Raw genomic sequence first — 17,522 nt, forward strand, 5'->3', positions numbered from 1 at the left:
GGACGGGTTCCCCAGCGGTCTTCAGTGCCAGGATACTCCATGGAGTCACAGTGCGCTTTACAAGTACACCCACATTTACATTTACATTTACTAGTGAAGGATGCCCTCCTTTTCCAGTGTGTTGTAGTACAACGCGCTACTCCTACTTTGGTGATGAGGATCTACTCCTTTTAGAAGTATGCACAGATGATAACACTAATGTTCTTCGTTAGACTCTGGTGTACCCAACAGGGGAGGGTCTTTGAGGTATCCCTCATTGCAGTGTGCCAATTGGTAGGGACTATTTCACCATTCGAGGGTTAATCAACTTGTTATTTGCCACCCGGAGATGGTTCATGAAACACGCTGTGGCTGCAACAGGGACACCGGAATGGATGTGCTCATTTGTTTTTATTGTTTTAGTGTTTTATGACTGATTATAGACTAGTGTATTTTATTGTTGCTTGAATTTATTTATCTAAATGGTTTTATGAGTATGTCTTTTAAACAGTCTTACAATAAACGTTTCGATTGAATGATATCATATACTTAAAGTCAAATTAATAATTGTTTTTCCTGTGGAGGACATGGAAGTCTCTTTTCTTGACATCTCGTTGGCTCCCATCCTGCTTTCCTCTCCATGAACTCACGAGGCGTATCTCTGTGAATCACACGCATCTCAACCACTGCTTTCATGTGTTTTGATGGCCCTCAGTACAAGAATCCCAGCAATTCTGAATTGAATTGAGCACTTATAAAGAGCACTGCCTCTCCCAGATGCACATCCTGGCTCTACGCGGAAGATAACCTACGCACACACGCGACACCAGACCTAAGAAGTTTCTAAATCAAAGGATAGGAGAGTAACAGGGTGTGTCGGGGACTGCAAAAAGCCAGGCCTTCAATCGCTTACTTTCTAAAAGTTGCTCCAGTATCGATGAATCTTTAAGGGATGGGAAGTTGATTCCAAGTCTTAGTGTCCAGAGCTGAGAAGGATTTACCACCTCGGGTTCTGAGTCTAAAAGAGATGGGCTTGAGAAGATTGGCATGGGAAGATCTCAGGGTCCTTTTAGTAGTGTAGTGAGCAAATCTGGACAACAAGTGGAGAAGTGTAGCTCACTGGTTAGAGGAGGCATACCCTGAAGCAGAGATCAGACCCGGGACCTGGGTTCGATTCCCGACGTGGCAGGGTCCAGAACCCAATTGTCCACGGACTCGATAATTCTCGCTTCGGTGCCCACTCTAAGCACGAGTTCACACTATGCAGCTCTGGGCAACAAGCCTGCTTAATCTCCACAACGGCCCCCCGCGGCGGGATGCCTGGCTTTCAACTTGGGGATGCCCAGTACGGGTTATCTTACAGGGAAAAACCAGGACGGGTTCCCAATGCAAGCGCCAAGATGCCCGTAGGGTGATAGCTGCGCTCTATAAGTACCTCAATCAATCAATCATCAACAAGTACCTCGAACGCGTGGATTTGTAGGCTTTGAAGGTCAGGAGAAGAATTTTAAAAAGCACCCTCTGATGTACTGGCAGCCAATGAAAAGCCTTTAGAGCTGGCGAGGGAGACGATTGTCTGGGAAGTTTTAGCACCAGTTTGGCAGCCGTGTGCTGCACAGCGTGGAGTTTCTGAACAGCCTGTTTAGAGGATCTAGCAAACAGACTGTTCAGTAATCCAATTTGGAAGCTATCAGTGTGCAAGCCACGGTCTTTATCTGGCATCATATTTTATTCCCACAGAGGCATGGGAGGGGACACCATTTGACAGGGGCACAAATGTTTGACTTTCCCAGCCGCATAATCATGGTTTAACTGTGTTACATTTTAAATTCTTGGCTTGCATCCACCAGATAACTGCAGTGAGAATGTTTTTTAAATGAAACTATAACTTAAAGGATTCTTTGTCAAACGATAAGATCAGCTGTGTATCATCCGCACATGAGATGATTTCTATTCCAAATAGATGAATCAGGATTCAGGAGTTTGCACCACACTGGAGAGTGCAACGATGTACAAATTGTGCAAATACCAAGCACATTTGTGAATGAACTATAGCATTCTGTATTTCTGGCTTAGAAATTAGGAACATGCTTAGCACAACAGTGTTATCCCCATGGAGCCCTGGCCAAATTCTGCCAATTGCCGTAAGGGTAAATATTTTCCCACAAGGCTTCAGATATGTGAGCAAGATTTGACATCCCCTTGCACCATTTTCTGACGCGAGTGGCCCCGAGCGGTCACAGTGAGAGGGCTGCTTCTTGAGCAGATTATCTGCCTCGCAAGTAGATTTTCTAATCACGTGTCAGCAAAATCAATTTGAATGGCTGCACGTTTTTGCTTACCACATGGTACTGTTCCATGGACATCTTAAGGATTTTGGGGGCCCTGGGCCAAATGTATTTGGGTGGCCCCTGGTTGGAAGAGCTTTAAATTTCTGATCCAATTCCATGCAGTGGTTCTAAGGGCCAGTGCCAGCTACTCTGAATTTCCTTCCCAAATGTGCCCTTAATGGGCTTGAGCTGCTTCTGTAGGTCTATTGCACCTTGCAAGCCTCCACCCCTGTAGTCGCAGCCAATCAAAAGAGATCTCAAATGGTGACTAGCCTAATTAATATTCATTATGCAGGTCATTTTGCAACTGACTGAGAAGGGACTATTTCCGATAAGACCTAGTACTACATAGATCACATTGCAAGTTGCCTTCCCATTCACCAACCAATCGGTTTACGGATTGCACACCACTGGTTTGAGAATGATAAAGATTCATCTGGCCCTTGGATTTCTTTGCAGTTTTAACAGAACACATAACTCTTAATGATACCTTAATGTTACTTATTTTATTGTCTTTGGAAGGAAGAAAGGCTGAATTGGCCCAATGTAATAAACTAGTTTCATCCAGGACACTTAAAGGCATTTATAGTATGTGCTTCATGCCAACGGCGGCGGCAACCTTGAATTTAAGAGTAGGCAAAGGATAATGCATCTTCCATATAGGCACAGGACATAGTCCCACTGCCAGCGCTTAGGCAGGACATGCTAAGCATTTCAAAGCTAATGTGGCAACATTTTTCGATGCGCTCAGAGCGACACCATGTGGCCAATGGCACCAGGTGCACTGGGCTGGCTTTAGCACTGGTGGTGGCCAGTTCAACCGTGTTTGTTGGCGTCCCCCCAATGACCACCTGTGCCACGGATTCCCTCACTAGCACCCTTTAACAGTGCCCCTCAAGCCTTCATAACCACTCTCTCTCAGATGCATTTAATTAGGGTGTCAGAGCACTTTACATCATACACAGATTACTCAGAGACAATCAATCAGAGGTGTGTAAATCAATGTATAGAAAATATTACGTAAGTCAGTGGACTGCAAGGTGTAGGAGTCATGCGTTATCCATACTGGTAGGCAGTATAGTTTAAGAGTGCTTGGTCTGGAAAAGCACAAACTAAGAATTTAAGGAGTTCTACCCTTTTTGCCAAATTATGATAATGAAAGACGGGAAAAAATCATAGCACTGTAATCTATACCTTGCAGTCTGCATGCAGCTCTTTAATGACAGTTAATAGCTCACTGTTCTGTGCTAGGATTTTAAATTATAAACTGCAAGTAACAAAGGGATCTCTCTAACAAAGGCAGTAACCCACTGACCTATTTACATTATATGCACTTTGTGATCTGCATGCGACAATTTTTTTTGCAGCAGGCATATTAACCCTCTGCGCTACCTTATGATGAGTCAAAACTCCTATCTCTCACCAGGAAGAAGATTAATCACTGGAGTTATCTTGACATTTTTATTGTTGCCTGAAAATTGCTGGAGTCACGGAACATGGCAGCAGGTGCTTTTAAAACACTGATATACTTGCCAATAGTGCGCCCCACCTGAAGTCAGTAGGTGCCGTGGCACTAGTCCCACTGCTCTACAGCCGGCCCTGCAGGTGCATTTCTTGAAAACATGATTCGACTCCAATTAAACTAAGAATGGGGCAGAAACTGTTTATACACAGTGCTTTCTATCACAGAGAAGCGACTTTGTAGCACTATACATACCAGGTGGAACCAGTGATTAAAAGGTGGAATTAAGAGCCCATGTACATTTCCGTAGTGATTTCCCAAAAACTATTTTTTCTGACTGTACTTGATAATCACTATTCTTAATGTATGAAACTTTTATTTTTATATTAGCTATTCCTAGTAGGTCACACATCAACCTACTGTATGAATATTAATGAGATAGGTCACAATTTTTGATCCATTAAGAATGACAGCCATCATAGGGATGGTGACCTACTGAGTTCAGCAGACCACTATATCAGTGATTGCTTTAAATAAAGCACTTTTTAAAATACATTTTCCTTAAAGGAAAACGGGATGCATTAAAAAAAAAGTGAAAAGTGTCAGTTTCATTTTTTAAGAGTAAGCAGTTGTCGATGGGACCAATGCTTTCTCTTAAAAAATGTTTTGGTCAACATTCACAAATGGGGAAGGGGTCCCTTGGGAACGGCTTACCACCTGCTCTAAGGAGATGGTAAAATAATAATGCTTTGTGTCATCACTATTAGTTGGTATTTGGAAGGACGCCCTCAACACGTCCCTTCCAAAAATTGAATCGGTATTTAGTTGCAAACCAAAATTGTAATTTGGGGCCACATGCATCAACGAGAAAACTGGTCGCAAACAGGCAGATTAGCAGAATCTGCCCCTTTGCGACCGGTATTTTTGCATTTGGGATGCATCATCCCAAATGCAAAAATCGCAATTTAAGGAATCTCTAAATAGCTATTCCTTAAATTGCTATTGCATTTAAGGAATCCCAAATTGAGATTCGTTAAATGCAATGCATTAAAGTTAAAAAATTACCGATTTCGCTAATAGGGGGAGCAAATTACCATGAAGTTGAACTTCATGGTAATTTGCAAAAACTTTGAAAAATGCACTTTTGTGCATTTTTCAAAGTTTCATGTTGCGCACACACATGCCCTTAGAGCATGTGTGTGTGCAACATATGTGCACAGATCAATTTCAGGGGTGCAATAGGGTGTCATTTTGACACCCTTGCACCCTTGAAATTGCATGAGCAATTTGCGAGTACATACTGGTACTCGTAATTTGCTCATGCAATCTCCAATTCATTCCTATGGGCCTGGAGGCCCATAGGAATGAATGGGACGGCATTCCTTAATTGCGACTCGCAATTTGCGACTCGCAATTAAGGAATTTGTAGGAATCGCTATTTTTATAGCGATTCCTACATGCATAGGCTTTTGCAACTCCTTAATTGCGATTCCTTAAAAATCGCAATTAAGGAATCGCAAAATTCTTTGTTGATGCATGTGCCAGTTGGTAACTTGTTACTGAATCGCAATTTGTGGTTTTAACTTCAGAAAAACCATTTTTGCAATCATAAAGCAGTCGATTCTGCGAATCGGGACGTTTGCAGCCACAAAAAAGCTTAATACTACAGTGTTTCCGTCTGATTTCCACGAGTGACATGTGAAATTAGCATCACTGCTTTCCCATGAAGGGCAATTTTGTAACTACATATTTAGAAAAAAACTTAAAATAAGGGCCGGAGCATTTTATCGAGTGTAGATGTCAAGGGGTTTATGTGGGCGCATACAGATTCATAGATAAACTTATCCCTTCTCACTCTTCAACAATTGATTTCCACACTCCATCTCTGAGCCAAGATAGCAGCGTGCCAGATAAAAACAGCAAACAGAGCCTGCCAAATGTTGGTTCTTAGTGTGTGCAACAAGTAATCACCAAGTAATTACTGAGTAGTCACCAAGGAATTACCAAGTAGTCATGAAGAAATCTTGGGTCCCTGGATCCTGGGAGGGGCTTGAAACACAAAATGAGTACATCTTGTGCCGCATACTATGAACTGACATCTCTCTGCTGTGGGCCGTTGCTTGTTTGTAGCTAGTTCTGCAATAGATAAACACACACACACACCCACACCACCATTCACCCATCGCCAACTCTTACTAACGGATATTCACTTCGGATCAAAGTCTCGTTTGACTTCCGGTTTCTAGTAGAAAACGTGAATTTTGTGTTATATGTAACAAAACTTACTACATAAACCCCAAGAAAACTTTGTCAGACCCACAAACAGACTGACCCCATTATATAGCCCAGCGATGGCCCCCACATAGCCCTAGAGCAGACCAACAAAACCTCAACGGTACTATATGTACACATTCCAGACCCCCCACATAGATCGTGACAGATCCTCATGTATTTCCAGCAGACTTTACATGATCCCAAACAGATCCTCATATAGCATCGAACGACCATGATACAGAACACCACAGCCTGTAGGCAGGGCCACTGGAATTATGCGGCATGGGAGCACCAAATTAAGAGCCCGGGTTGACTAAATTATGAGGCAAGAAAAGTCGAACTGTGAAGCACAGCGTGGCACTTTTTTTTTTATACTGTTGCTTCATTATTGTGTCATTTTTACTCTTAGTAATACTGTCTGAGCAAAGATTTCACCTCATTAGTACCAATGTAACAACCAAATACAGAAACAAACGTAAGGTGACCAGTTAAGCTTTGCTAAGGTCCATCCACTCTGCGCAAACCCACGTCTCCATGTTTTTAGTAAGTTTTGATCCGTTTGAGGTAGAAACAGTTTTTGTTTTGTGTTAAAATCTGCAGATTTTGCAGCAGATGAAGAATGCAGCAAAATGACAATGATGCAAAAAAAGCCACAGAATCGCAACGTTTCCAGTATAGGCCCTACAGACACCCCTACGTAACTCACAACAGACCCTGATGTGCCTCCACCTGCCCTTCACTTTGCCCTAACAAACCCAAAGAATTTAGACCCCACTGTCACCTCTTATAGCCCTCAGCGAGCGCAGTGATACAGTCCCCAACGGCCCCTCTCCCCAGCCCCATGACACCCTCATATAGCATAACATATGTTTACATAGATCCCAGAAGACTCCTTATAGAACCTTAACGACTCCAGATAGACTTCAATAGGCACTTGTATAGCATTCAGCAGACTCACACCCTGTGCACAAAATACCCTAACACCTCAGGGCCCTCAACGGACCTTCACAGAGCACTGGGTAAATCCTCACGCAGCCCACAATAGACCCCCTCTGAGGCCCACAATAGAGCCTCGCGTGGCTTCTGAGTTAACCTCTAGCCATGGTGAAGTGTTCTAAAACCAGCAAATATGTAATAGAGTCCCTCACACAGATGTTCTTGTAGCCGCCAGCACACCCTCTCATACCGACTCTCACATACACGTCTGCACCGCCTCAAGTCTGGAGTTATCTTCCCCTCACCACACCCTAAAGCACCTGGGTGACGTGCCATTTACATTGGAGCCTCTAACGAAACAGTGAAGCTGTCTCACGCCTCCCTCCTCTCTCTCCTAAGACTGCCCTCAGCGCCATGAGGCAGACTTTAAGCGGACAAGGCGCTATAGAAACTTTGTGACAGTATGCCATAACTCTTCACGAACAGTGTCCAGCGCTATCGCCAGAACAGATGTGAATGAGAAGGCTTGAGGGTCCGGAGAGCCCCCTCTCCGAGCTCTTCTAGGCTCTGTCAGCAAACGTCGTATTTACTTTTCTGCCTAATCTGAGGTCTGTAAACCAGTATCACGCAGGCAGCTGGCAAAGCCATACAGGCAAGCCACGTGCCTCACGCGTCACTGGTCGCAGCCCCTGCCTCTGGGAGATGCGCAGGGACGTCCACGGCAGGGAAGGTTTGTACCTGTCCCAAGTGCCATCAGGACCACATGAGACAACTCAGAGATTCAGTGGAGGTCAGACGGGCGCAGACTTTGGGGTAACCGAATGCTCCTAGGAGCCTGGGGTACCTTAAGGTATGCTCTTCTCCGCCCCTATAACTGACGAATGTGTCTGATATTCCTACAGTTACACAAGGACAGAAGGGAACCTGTACAATGAAAATGGGGTGGGGGAGCTGCAGCAGTTGCAAAGTGGGGAAACGCGAAAATCGCATGGTATGGAATTCCGCGAAATTACGTGAAAATTACGCGAACTTGTGCACAGCCCCACATGATTACCCGACATTATGTGACAAGGAAGCATTGCACTTAGAGCTGTATTTAAAACAATGCCTCCAGACATACAAAGCACAACGTAAACAAAGCGCTGCTCCAATGCTCCCGCGAGTAGCATTTTTACATGAATGGACTTCAGATTATGCAAACGCAAGGTAATCGCGTAGATAAGTGAATTTCGTGCAGCTAGTGTTGACGGAAACTTCGCTTAGGCCTATAGTATAGTAGCACTGCTCTTGGTATCGACGTTGGCGTGCCACAGCATAGCCTGGCATTACATAGAGTAGCATAGCACAATAGAACATAACTGAAGATAACACATCAGAACATAGTGTAAAGTAGTGTAATAATAACGCATTTTTATCTAATAACATATTATATTGTAATGTAGCTCAACCGAATGTAATGAAGAATAACCGAACATAGTATAACACAGCCGAATACATGTCAACAAGTTATGACATTGTATACTATAACATAAAGTGTAGCATATCCTAAAAGAGTCGAACACAAATAACACAATGCAAAAGCAAGATAACTCAAAAGGACGTAACAGTTCAACACAACATGAAATAAATCATAGTATAGCCGGGCACGTCGCACCACAGCTTAAAACATAACAAGATGTAATCTTCCATAACAAACACGGTCGAGCAAAACACAGCATAGCGTATTATATTCAAGTCTAACAGTTTAGATAACACACCATGACATGCCTAACAAATGAACCACTATGCGAAATATGAATGATGTTTCCAACGTGTTGAAGTGCACTCAGAAGGAGAAGGGACAAACACAGATACCACAATAGCTCATAACGCAGCACGCGCTCTCCCCACCAGAAGCAGCTCGAGGACAGTACCTGGGCGAGTCGCAGCCTCCGGTAAGTGAGGCTCTCCTCTCCAAACAGCGCATCAATCTCCTGGAGTTTTCTAGGCGCCTTGGGTTCGTGACAGGCTCAGCCCTGTGGCATTCTCACCGAGTCAGGGCTCTTTTAAGCAGGGCTCGGTTCCTGTCAGCTGTGAGATGCGCTGTCCCACAGCACGCTTTGTCAGGGCCGGTCCCCTGTCAGCAGAGCTGTGTTCCTGTCAGCTGTGAGTAGCTCCTCCACAGCACCCTCTGTCAGACTGGATTCCTTTCAGCTGTGAGAAGCGCTGCCCCCAGCAGGCTCTTGAGAGCAGCTCTGTCCGACAGCGCGCTCTGACAGGGCTAGCTTCTGTCTCTTGTGAGTAGCTCTTTCCCGCAGCACGCACTGACAGGGCTAGCGCCTATCAGCTGTGAGGTGTTCTGCCATGCAGCGCCCTCTGGCAGGACTGCATTCCTTTCAGCTGTGAGATGTTCTGCCCTGTAGCGCCTTCTGGACGTACTGGGGCTCTCGTCTGTTGTGAAGTACGCTCCCCTGTAGCGCTCTATGGCTGGACTGGGCTCCGCCTCAGCTGTGAGATGCTATGCCCTGCAACGCTCTCTGGCCAGACTGCGCTCCCGTCTGCTGTGAGATGCACTGCTGCCATGCAGCGCTATCTGGCCGGGCTGGGCTCCTGACAGCTGTGAGATGCTATGCCCTGCAGCGCTCTCTGGCCGGACTGCGCTCCCGTCTGCTGTGAGATGCACTGCCCTGCAGCGCTCTCTGGCCGGGCTGGGCTCCTGTCAGCCCCGAGGTGCTCTGAAGGGCTCTCTCAGGAAGGACTGGGCTCCTGACAGCTGTGAGGCGCTCAGTCCTGGATCCTCTCTGCTTCACCCAAGTGACCGCCCTCAGCAGTCGGGAGACGACAAGACTGGGGGAAAGAACCGACTCATGGAGCATGTTTTCCCTCTAGAGATTAGGTGCACGTGGACTCTGCCCATCTCGTAAAATATCTGAACTCTATGAGACATCGCGGGAGGGACTTGGCACTGTTTCCGCCATCTCTGGATAGATTTAGGGAAGCTTTACTCATTATGATCAAACACAACCGGGAATCAATTAAGAGAGTCAATAAACATGTTTGTCTGTATAATAAATAATCAGTCATGGTACAGTTACTGCTTCTATTATTTACAATAATTACAATCAAACCTATACAAATTGTAAGGGCAAACGCTAAATTCGGATTTAGATTTAGATTACCCTGAATTTAATGTTCCTGCGCCGCCAACAAACAAATGGCAGACCCTGGCCATCTTAGTTGGACCCCAGAATCAACTAGGGCAGGCGTTCCACAGGGCACAGCAGTGGCGACGAGGATGCGCAATTCACCCATTTCAAGCCACTAGTACACAACAACCAGTTTTAAAGCGGCATCTGCAACAGAGAATTAAGTGTTAGAATGTTGAAGAGATTTTTACAAAGATCTTGACTAGACTGGGGCCCAAATATCCAGGTGTAGAGCTTACAACAGTGTCACAGACAATTTCTACAAAGCAGAACTTTGCCACTCTTAAGCATTCTTGACACTACACATGGCCAAAATGTGGCCACAAAATTAGAATGATGCATTGAAGCACGCCTCGACCACATCTCTCTCTCTGTTCCCTCCTCATTCATCAGGTATATGTCCTGAAAGGTCTAAAGCCCTATTGGCCTGTCTGCAGAAAGTCCAGCCAGAGGAAATCTCCCCCGTGTAGTCTGTGAGTTGATTAAATGTTAGCCCCAGGTTGTCCATGCTCCGGGTGTGTGTCCATGTCCTGGACGTCCATCAAAGGGTGTCTTCTTTTTTTATGTTTTAAGAAGCTTTGTTAAGTGGATAACAATTACATAAGAATAGGTCATGAAAAACAAAACACCGATAGTATAACAGAAATATAAAACTGACAATAAATCAGAGTAGAAAGCTGTTTACACTTTAACAATAATAATAGGAGGGGAATGAAGGGGGGAGGGAAGGCGGAGAAAAGAAGGGGCAAATAATATAATGCTATAATGCTATAATTGAAGATCATGAGAACATAGTATAGACTTATCAAACCTATAGAAAATTATTAATCTTATTATTCTATTGAGCTTATCCTATCTTATCCAAGAGGCAGGTAAACCAGAAATGCAATATATGAGAAAGGGGGAAACAGTAGTATAGAGGAGAAAAACATTAACAAAACGATTACTCCAATCCAAAATAATCTGCCCCACTCCAAACCACCTCAATAACTCCACCCCTCTTCAATCCAAGTCACTTAACCCCAATCCAATCCACCTCATCCCACTCCAATCCAGTCCACTCCTCCAATCCAATCCAATCCAATCCAATTCAATCCACCCCACTCCAATCCAATCCACCCCATTCCAGCCCAATTCTATCTACCCCACTCCAATCCACCCCACTCCAATCCACCCACCCCAATCCAAACCACCACAATTCAATGTACTCCCCCTACTCCACTGTAGGACACTCCATGACTCTAACTTTTAGCCATGCTGAACAGCAGACACACTGGTGTACAACATTACAAAAACACATTGCTAAAGGCAATAATAGAACTATTGACTTTGCCTGTGTTTGTTTCTCTTGGTAGCATCTTCCTTCAAAAGCTTCAGCATAGGTGTTACCAAATCTGAACCCCTCCGTAATGAATGACTATCCTTCATAACTGTCAATGACAGTGACCAGAAGCCTTCAGCTGGCCCAAACCGCTGCGGCAAAGCTGTTATTTGCCCTTCCCAAGTTTTGCTTGGTCTCCAGCTTTATCCACAGGCTGCATTGGCTCCCCGTGGATAAGAGAATTCACTTCAAGGTCCTGTGCACTGCACACAAAATCCTAGCCTCTTAGGGGCCTTCCATTTTGTCCAATTTACTCCACCCATATTTTCCCTTGCGGGCTCTACGCTCAGCTAATCTCAATTTGGCAGAAGGCCGCTCTTTTCGCGCCAAAGCACCTGCTCTCTAGAACGCACTTCATCCGTCCATCAGGACCATTCAGAATCATTGTGCTTTCAGGAAGGCCCTGAAGACCTGGTTGTTCTCTGTTTAATCCCACCTGTGATTCTTCTCCTTATCTCTTACAGCGGCCTTTTCTTGAGACTAGCGCTGGGACGCCCCGTTGCTGGGGCAGCATGCGCTGTACAAATATCCTAACATAACATAACAATGAGCTCACCGTCCAGCGAGCTTCAAATCATGCAGCCCTCATGCCTCTCTTGAGTGAATAAGCAGTAGTATATCCTAGCAGCCACTTATCTTCCAACTATTCACCTGCAAGCATAGCTGATGGAAGGCAGCTCCTTTAAGGGCCAGATACCTTCTAGTGCAGATTAAAGGTATTCTCGATCTTGTTATGGGCATGCAAGACACTGTGGACTGCCTGATATGATGGGATTGCTTATACATCACGGTACACATCTACCAGTAGAAGATCCAGAAAAGTTAAAATACAATTGGCCTTTCCTTACAAGGCACATGCTATCTGGAGCAGCTGCCATGGGCTCAGCAAAGAAAGATGCAGTGTTTTGTCCTGTTGACCTGGCACCTATGCAGTGTCTGCTCCTGTGCAAACACAGGGTCTCCTCTTACTACTGTGCCCTTGGGTAGGTAAGTGATGCGTTGGTGTCTACATGCAGGGACTTCTTTTCTGTGTCCTGTTGTGCAGGTGGAGAATCTGCTCTTCTACACTGTGTAATCTTACGCAGGGTCTGCTCTTGATTATGTTCAAAATGGACTGTTGTAATTCTGATGCATGATTTTACACCACCTTGCCAGTCCAGTGTGTGGCAAGAGAAAAGCCAGGTTCTATGGTGCCCGTGTTCATTCGCCAAATAATAACTGGGGCAGCTCGATAATCTATGATTCTTACAATTCCAAATCCATTGTGAATAGGGCCCACACTTGTGGCTTAAGCACTTGTGAGCCTTTATTCCTGTGTAGGTTCACTTTGCAGGCCCTGTATTTGAATTGAGGCTATTCTCTAAAAAACTACCTTTGCTCAACGGATGCAATGCAGTCTTTCAGGGTATCAAAAATCTTAGGAATAGTGAAATCTATGAAAATGATAAATATAATTCAGGTTGTTGTCTGCAATCAGCTTTCAGGATGGAAAGCATTATCAAAAATCAGATACTAAAATGTAAACATTAAACGGTGGCTGTTTGGTTAAACTGTAAGTACTTAGTTAAATTTCATATGTTCTCATATGATTGCCTGTATGTTTATGGGCCAAGATTTGCTTATCTGAGGACTTAACGTTATTCTAGAATGCACCAACCTAGATAGCGCACTGTCCATCCCCTGGCTACGCTTTGTGAAGGAAAATCTATATGAATTAGCTTTGGGGCATTATTATGATACTCCTTCAAGTATCAACATAAATGCAAAAGATGTTATAAAAAAGGCATTTTATGCCAGAGCCCACTTTAGTCGTACACAAGTGGTAAAACCCGATCCTCTATGTGTATCCCCTGGTAAACAGAAATGTTATCTAACTTTTACCACTAATGTTCAAGCACGATTTTACCTGACTAGGTTTCGACAAAATACATTGCACTATTGACTGGCATTTCCCAAAAAATCAGGCTGGGTTAATAGTTTGTCAGCTTGTCCGAGTGACAATTCAACAGTACAAAGCACGTTGCACTTTATTTTATTTGGTTCCCTCTACAAGGAGCAGAGAGGGCATTTTTTAAATCCCATTATTAAGGGATATAAGGCCACGTACTTGAAGGGTGGTTTTAATTTTTTACTGTCCTTTTCTACGTTAACTATTTGCACTGCTGTTACTAATTTTATCCGAATCGCAATGTCCATAAGAAAACGCTATGAACTATTATAATTGAAGAAATCTTGAGTACCCGTTCCCTATAAAGAGTTACACAGTTTATACTGTATAGGTGATAGAGTTGAATGTCTAAGGTACCTGACACTGGAGCTTATATCTCTTTTTAATATGTATGTACTTTTTATTGATTGCTAATATTAACTATTCTTATCTATGCCTCTGTAATTATGATAGATTAATTTTATTTTTGCAATATGTCTTTGTCAAACTTTTATGGCACTTGTAACCGAATAAAGTTAATTTGACTTGATTTGACCTGATTCCCTGTATGTGTGTTTTCTATTTGTGCAACCATACCTTTGACACCACAACATGCCGCCATTACAACAAAAGACCTATTGGCTTTGCAAATGCTTCTTTATTTATGTAAGAAACAATATCGCTGAATTGAGAAAATATTAGGATATATTCAAAATAGATGAACAAGAAAAAAGGAGACTAGGGAAATGGGTGAGAATAACCAGGTTAAAGAAAGAACATTAATAAAGGAGAATCTATGGAGCTGCGACATATGGCCTGGTACCGCCTAAGACCCCTTTCAAATTAACCCAAACAACGCCCTTGTATGGGGACTCCCTCCCTCCTCTGGGGCAAGCATTTCTGACAGACCACACTCTTTTGGATTAGGGGGAGTAACCCCCCGGCCGTATTTATTACATAATTAAAACATTAACTTATTATTTAGATTATGTACAATTACGCAGAAAGTCCAGATACCTTGATCGATACACGAGGTTACTTGGCTAACCTTAACATGTTTCTAATACAGAATCATTCCTATCATAATCTAAACATGTACATACTTAACTTTCTGCAAGTCCCTGCTAGAGCCTACGGCAAGGTCAATGACTGGCAGCCCCTGATCCCGGAAAAACTACAAAGACTCCACTGGAGTAGGCTTGAGTACAGAGTACAACTTATCGGATGGATATTTTCCGCTGGGCCCTCCCTATGCCCTGAGCCTTAACTCAATAACGGGGGCTGCAATCAGGCATACTTGCGACCTGATGCGCATGCTTGTGCGAGGGTGGCCACAGGCCTACTGGAAAGAATGACTCCCCTGGCCCCCGCACCTTGACAGCCTACCGACCGGCTGTCACTGCCCCTGGAGTTGTAAACATTGTGTAGGGGGTCCAGCTTATCAGACGGATGTCTCCTCCGTGCCCCCCCTACGCCCTGAGCCTTAATGCTATAAAGGGGCTCTGAAATTCTGTATCCTTGCGCCCTTGTGCGTGTGGGGCAGCCTACTGGACGAGTGAATACTCCCTGGCCCCCGCACCCTTTCAGCCTACCAAACGGCTGTAACTGCCCCTGAAGTACCAAGTGAGACTCTCTGTCTCCCCCTCGGGCGTCCCCATTTTATAACTGGTGATGCCTGCTACGAACTGAAACTATGCTCACCAATCATGACCTTACCGCCTGACCAGGGACACAAACTAAAAATACAACAATATTACCTGCAACGAAATACAATATACTGACACTTTTATTACACATTACCATATATTACACATTACCACATATTACACATTACCATAGCATCAACACATCATGTTACACATTACCTGTAACTGAAAAACGACATATACTGACACTTTTATTACACATTACCATAGCATCAACACATAACTTTACCTTACACATTACCTGCAACAGAAAAAATGACATATACTGACACTTTTATTACACATTACCATAGCCTCGACACATAACTTTAGATTACATATTACCTGTAACCGAAAACGATATATACCGACACTTTTCCTACAAAATACCAGATTCATCAATAATCACCATTTTCCATTAACCATGTTCCTCGAGATTACTGCAACGAAGTTTAACAAAGACGAAGCAAGACACCTGTGACTGCAAACTCAAATGACACTGCCTGCCTTAGGGGATGGTTGGTGGGGATAAGCAAGTTACGGGCCCTTTGATGGCCCGGACCCATATGCTGGGGAGCGAGAGAACAAGAGACTGTTCTTGCTCCCCCAGCCCCCTTTTAAATGGGGCACAGGGCAATCCGGCCAAACCGGCCTGCCCCCACGTTGTAGGATCGCGCAGAAACCGGAAGTAACCTAGTGCTTCCAGTTTGCGCCCCCACTGAGCATAGCCAATGGCCGCTCAGGAGAGGTGGGGCGCTGGGTCACTAGTGCGCGCGGTGACCCCCCCCGCTTCCTTCGAGCCCAGGAGACCGGTGCAACTGCCATAATGGCGGCATGCGCGAGTCCTCGCTGTGCCTTGCCCAGTGGCTAGCAATCACGTGGTTATCTCAGAAAAGTCTCAGCAGAGTGGTGTAAACTGCAGAATATGTTTTAAGTAATGCACTGCAGTAAACTTGTTTATTAACGTTTGCTCAAAGTTAGCTTTTAATCAAGGACATTTCCCCTGTTGAAGGTATAGTGAGTTAGCCCTAAATGTTAAAGATGGGAGGCCCTCATGTAATGTGAGGTATAGTTACAAGCATTGCAGCCCCGGACAGCCAGGCGAGGTGTGGTCGTTTATTGCTATCTTTCCAGCAGCATGGAGCAGTTTTGAAGCCAAGGGTAATTTGCGGATGGAGTAAATCACTACTTTTTACTGTAATTTTCATAAAATAATTGTTAAGATGTGATATCTACAAATTAAACATTTCATAAGAAAGGGCATATGGGATTAGACCTCAGGATAAGCATATATGAAGAATTGCCAAAATTATTCCACTGTGAGCATTGCACTAAAGGTGCACACAATTGTTCCAAATGACTACAATATATTTATAATTACCACCATTATACCAGTAAAAGTATTACACAGGTGTGGGCACAAATGTGTCAGGAACACCCACAAGAATGACTATTTCCAAAGTTGTGCATGTTTCAATTTGCCCCTTCACACGGAATTCCTTTTTTCCCAAACATTTTTAATGTTTTGATGCGTAAAAGTAACCGAAACTAGTTTAGGAGAGTGTCACATAAAAGTACAGTGAAACCAGAGTAGAGATCAGCGATGCAAGCAAACACACATTTGGAGTATATATGCAAGTATAAAACAATACAGGCATAAGCCCCTGTAGAGATTGCCGTATAACAGGTCCTATCCCAAGATGTGTCAAAAGTAGGGGTGGGCGGAATTTGCGTAATCGCGTTACGCAAATCTCCGCGAAACGGTAAAAATCTCCGCGAACATGCAGAAATTCCGCGAACACGCGGAATTGCTTGTTCGCGATGCTTTTTTACTGTTCACAGTTGCTGTTTGCGTGCTCGGGGAGAAATATCTCACGAACACGCATTTTGAGAACACAAACAAGAAAAAATTTCGCGAAGTCGCGGAAAGCAGAATTTTGGGCAATTTCGCGTTCTCCGCGGAACGCAAATTTACCGAAATTCCGCAAATTCCGCGAGCGGAACGGAAGTTACCGCCCAGGCCTAGTCAAAAGTACTTTGCACCCTCCCTATGGAGGCAGCCATTAACAACAAGACTCAGAAGTATATTACAGCTGGGATGAACATGTCCATAAACCGGAAATCCTGTTGTGTTTGATGGACATCTTATGTCCTTATAAACATCTTTCTCGAGTGTTCAACAGTGGTCCATCCCCATCTGGGAGGATGTTGTGCTCTCCATCGCCGAGCTATGCCATTGTTTGTGAAATTGCCTTCCAGTATGGTTATATATCCCAGTTAGTTGTATTCCCAGATCATACGGAGCACAAAGAATTCCTTAGTGGATTTTCAGATTTGCACCGTCACTTATTCATCTTGAATGC

At 44.2% G+C, this 17,522-nt stretch overlaps 1 protein-coding gene across 1 annotated transcript in view; it reads right to left on the reverse strand.

The window, feature by feature from the left end:
- LOC146809055 (free fatty acid receptor 2-like) overlaps positions 1-9,862 on the reverse strand; it is a 118,765-nt gene extending 108,903 nt beyond the window's left edge. Inside the window, exon 1 of the mRNA XM_085615857.1 lies at positions 8,895-9,862. The gene's annotated coding sequence lies outside the window, so the exon portion shown is untranslated. The remainder of the gene's footprint in view (positions 1-8,894) is intronic.
- Positions 9,863-17,522: the final 7,660 nt, after the last annotated feature.

The sequence above is a fragment of the Triturus cristatus genome, chromosome 7 (genome assembly GCF_964204655.1).
Source record: "Triturus cristatus chromosome 7, aTriCri1.1, whole genome shotgun sequence".
NCBI classification, from domain to species: Eukaryota; Metazoa; Chordata; class Amphibia; order Caudata; family Salamandridae; genus Triturus; species Triturus cristatus.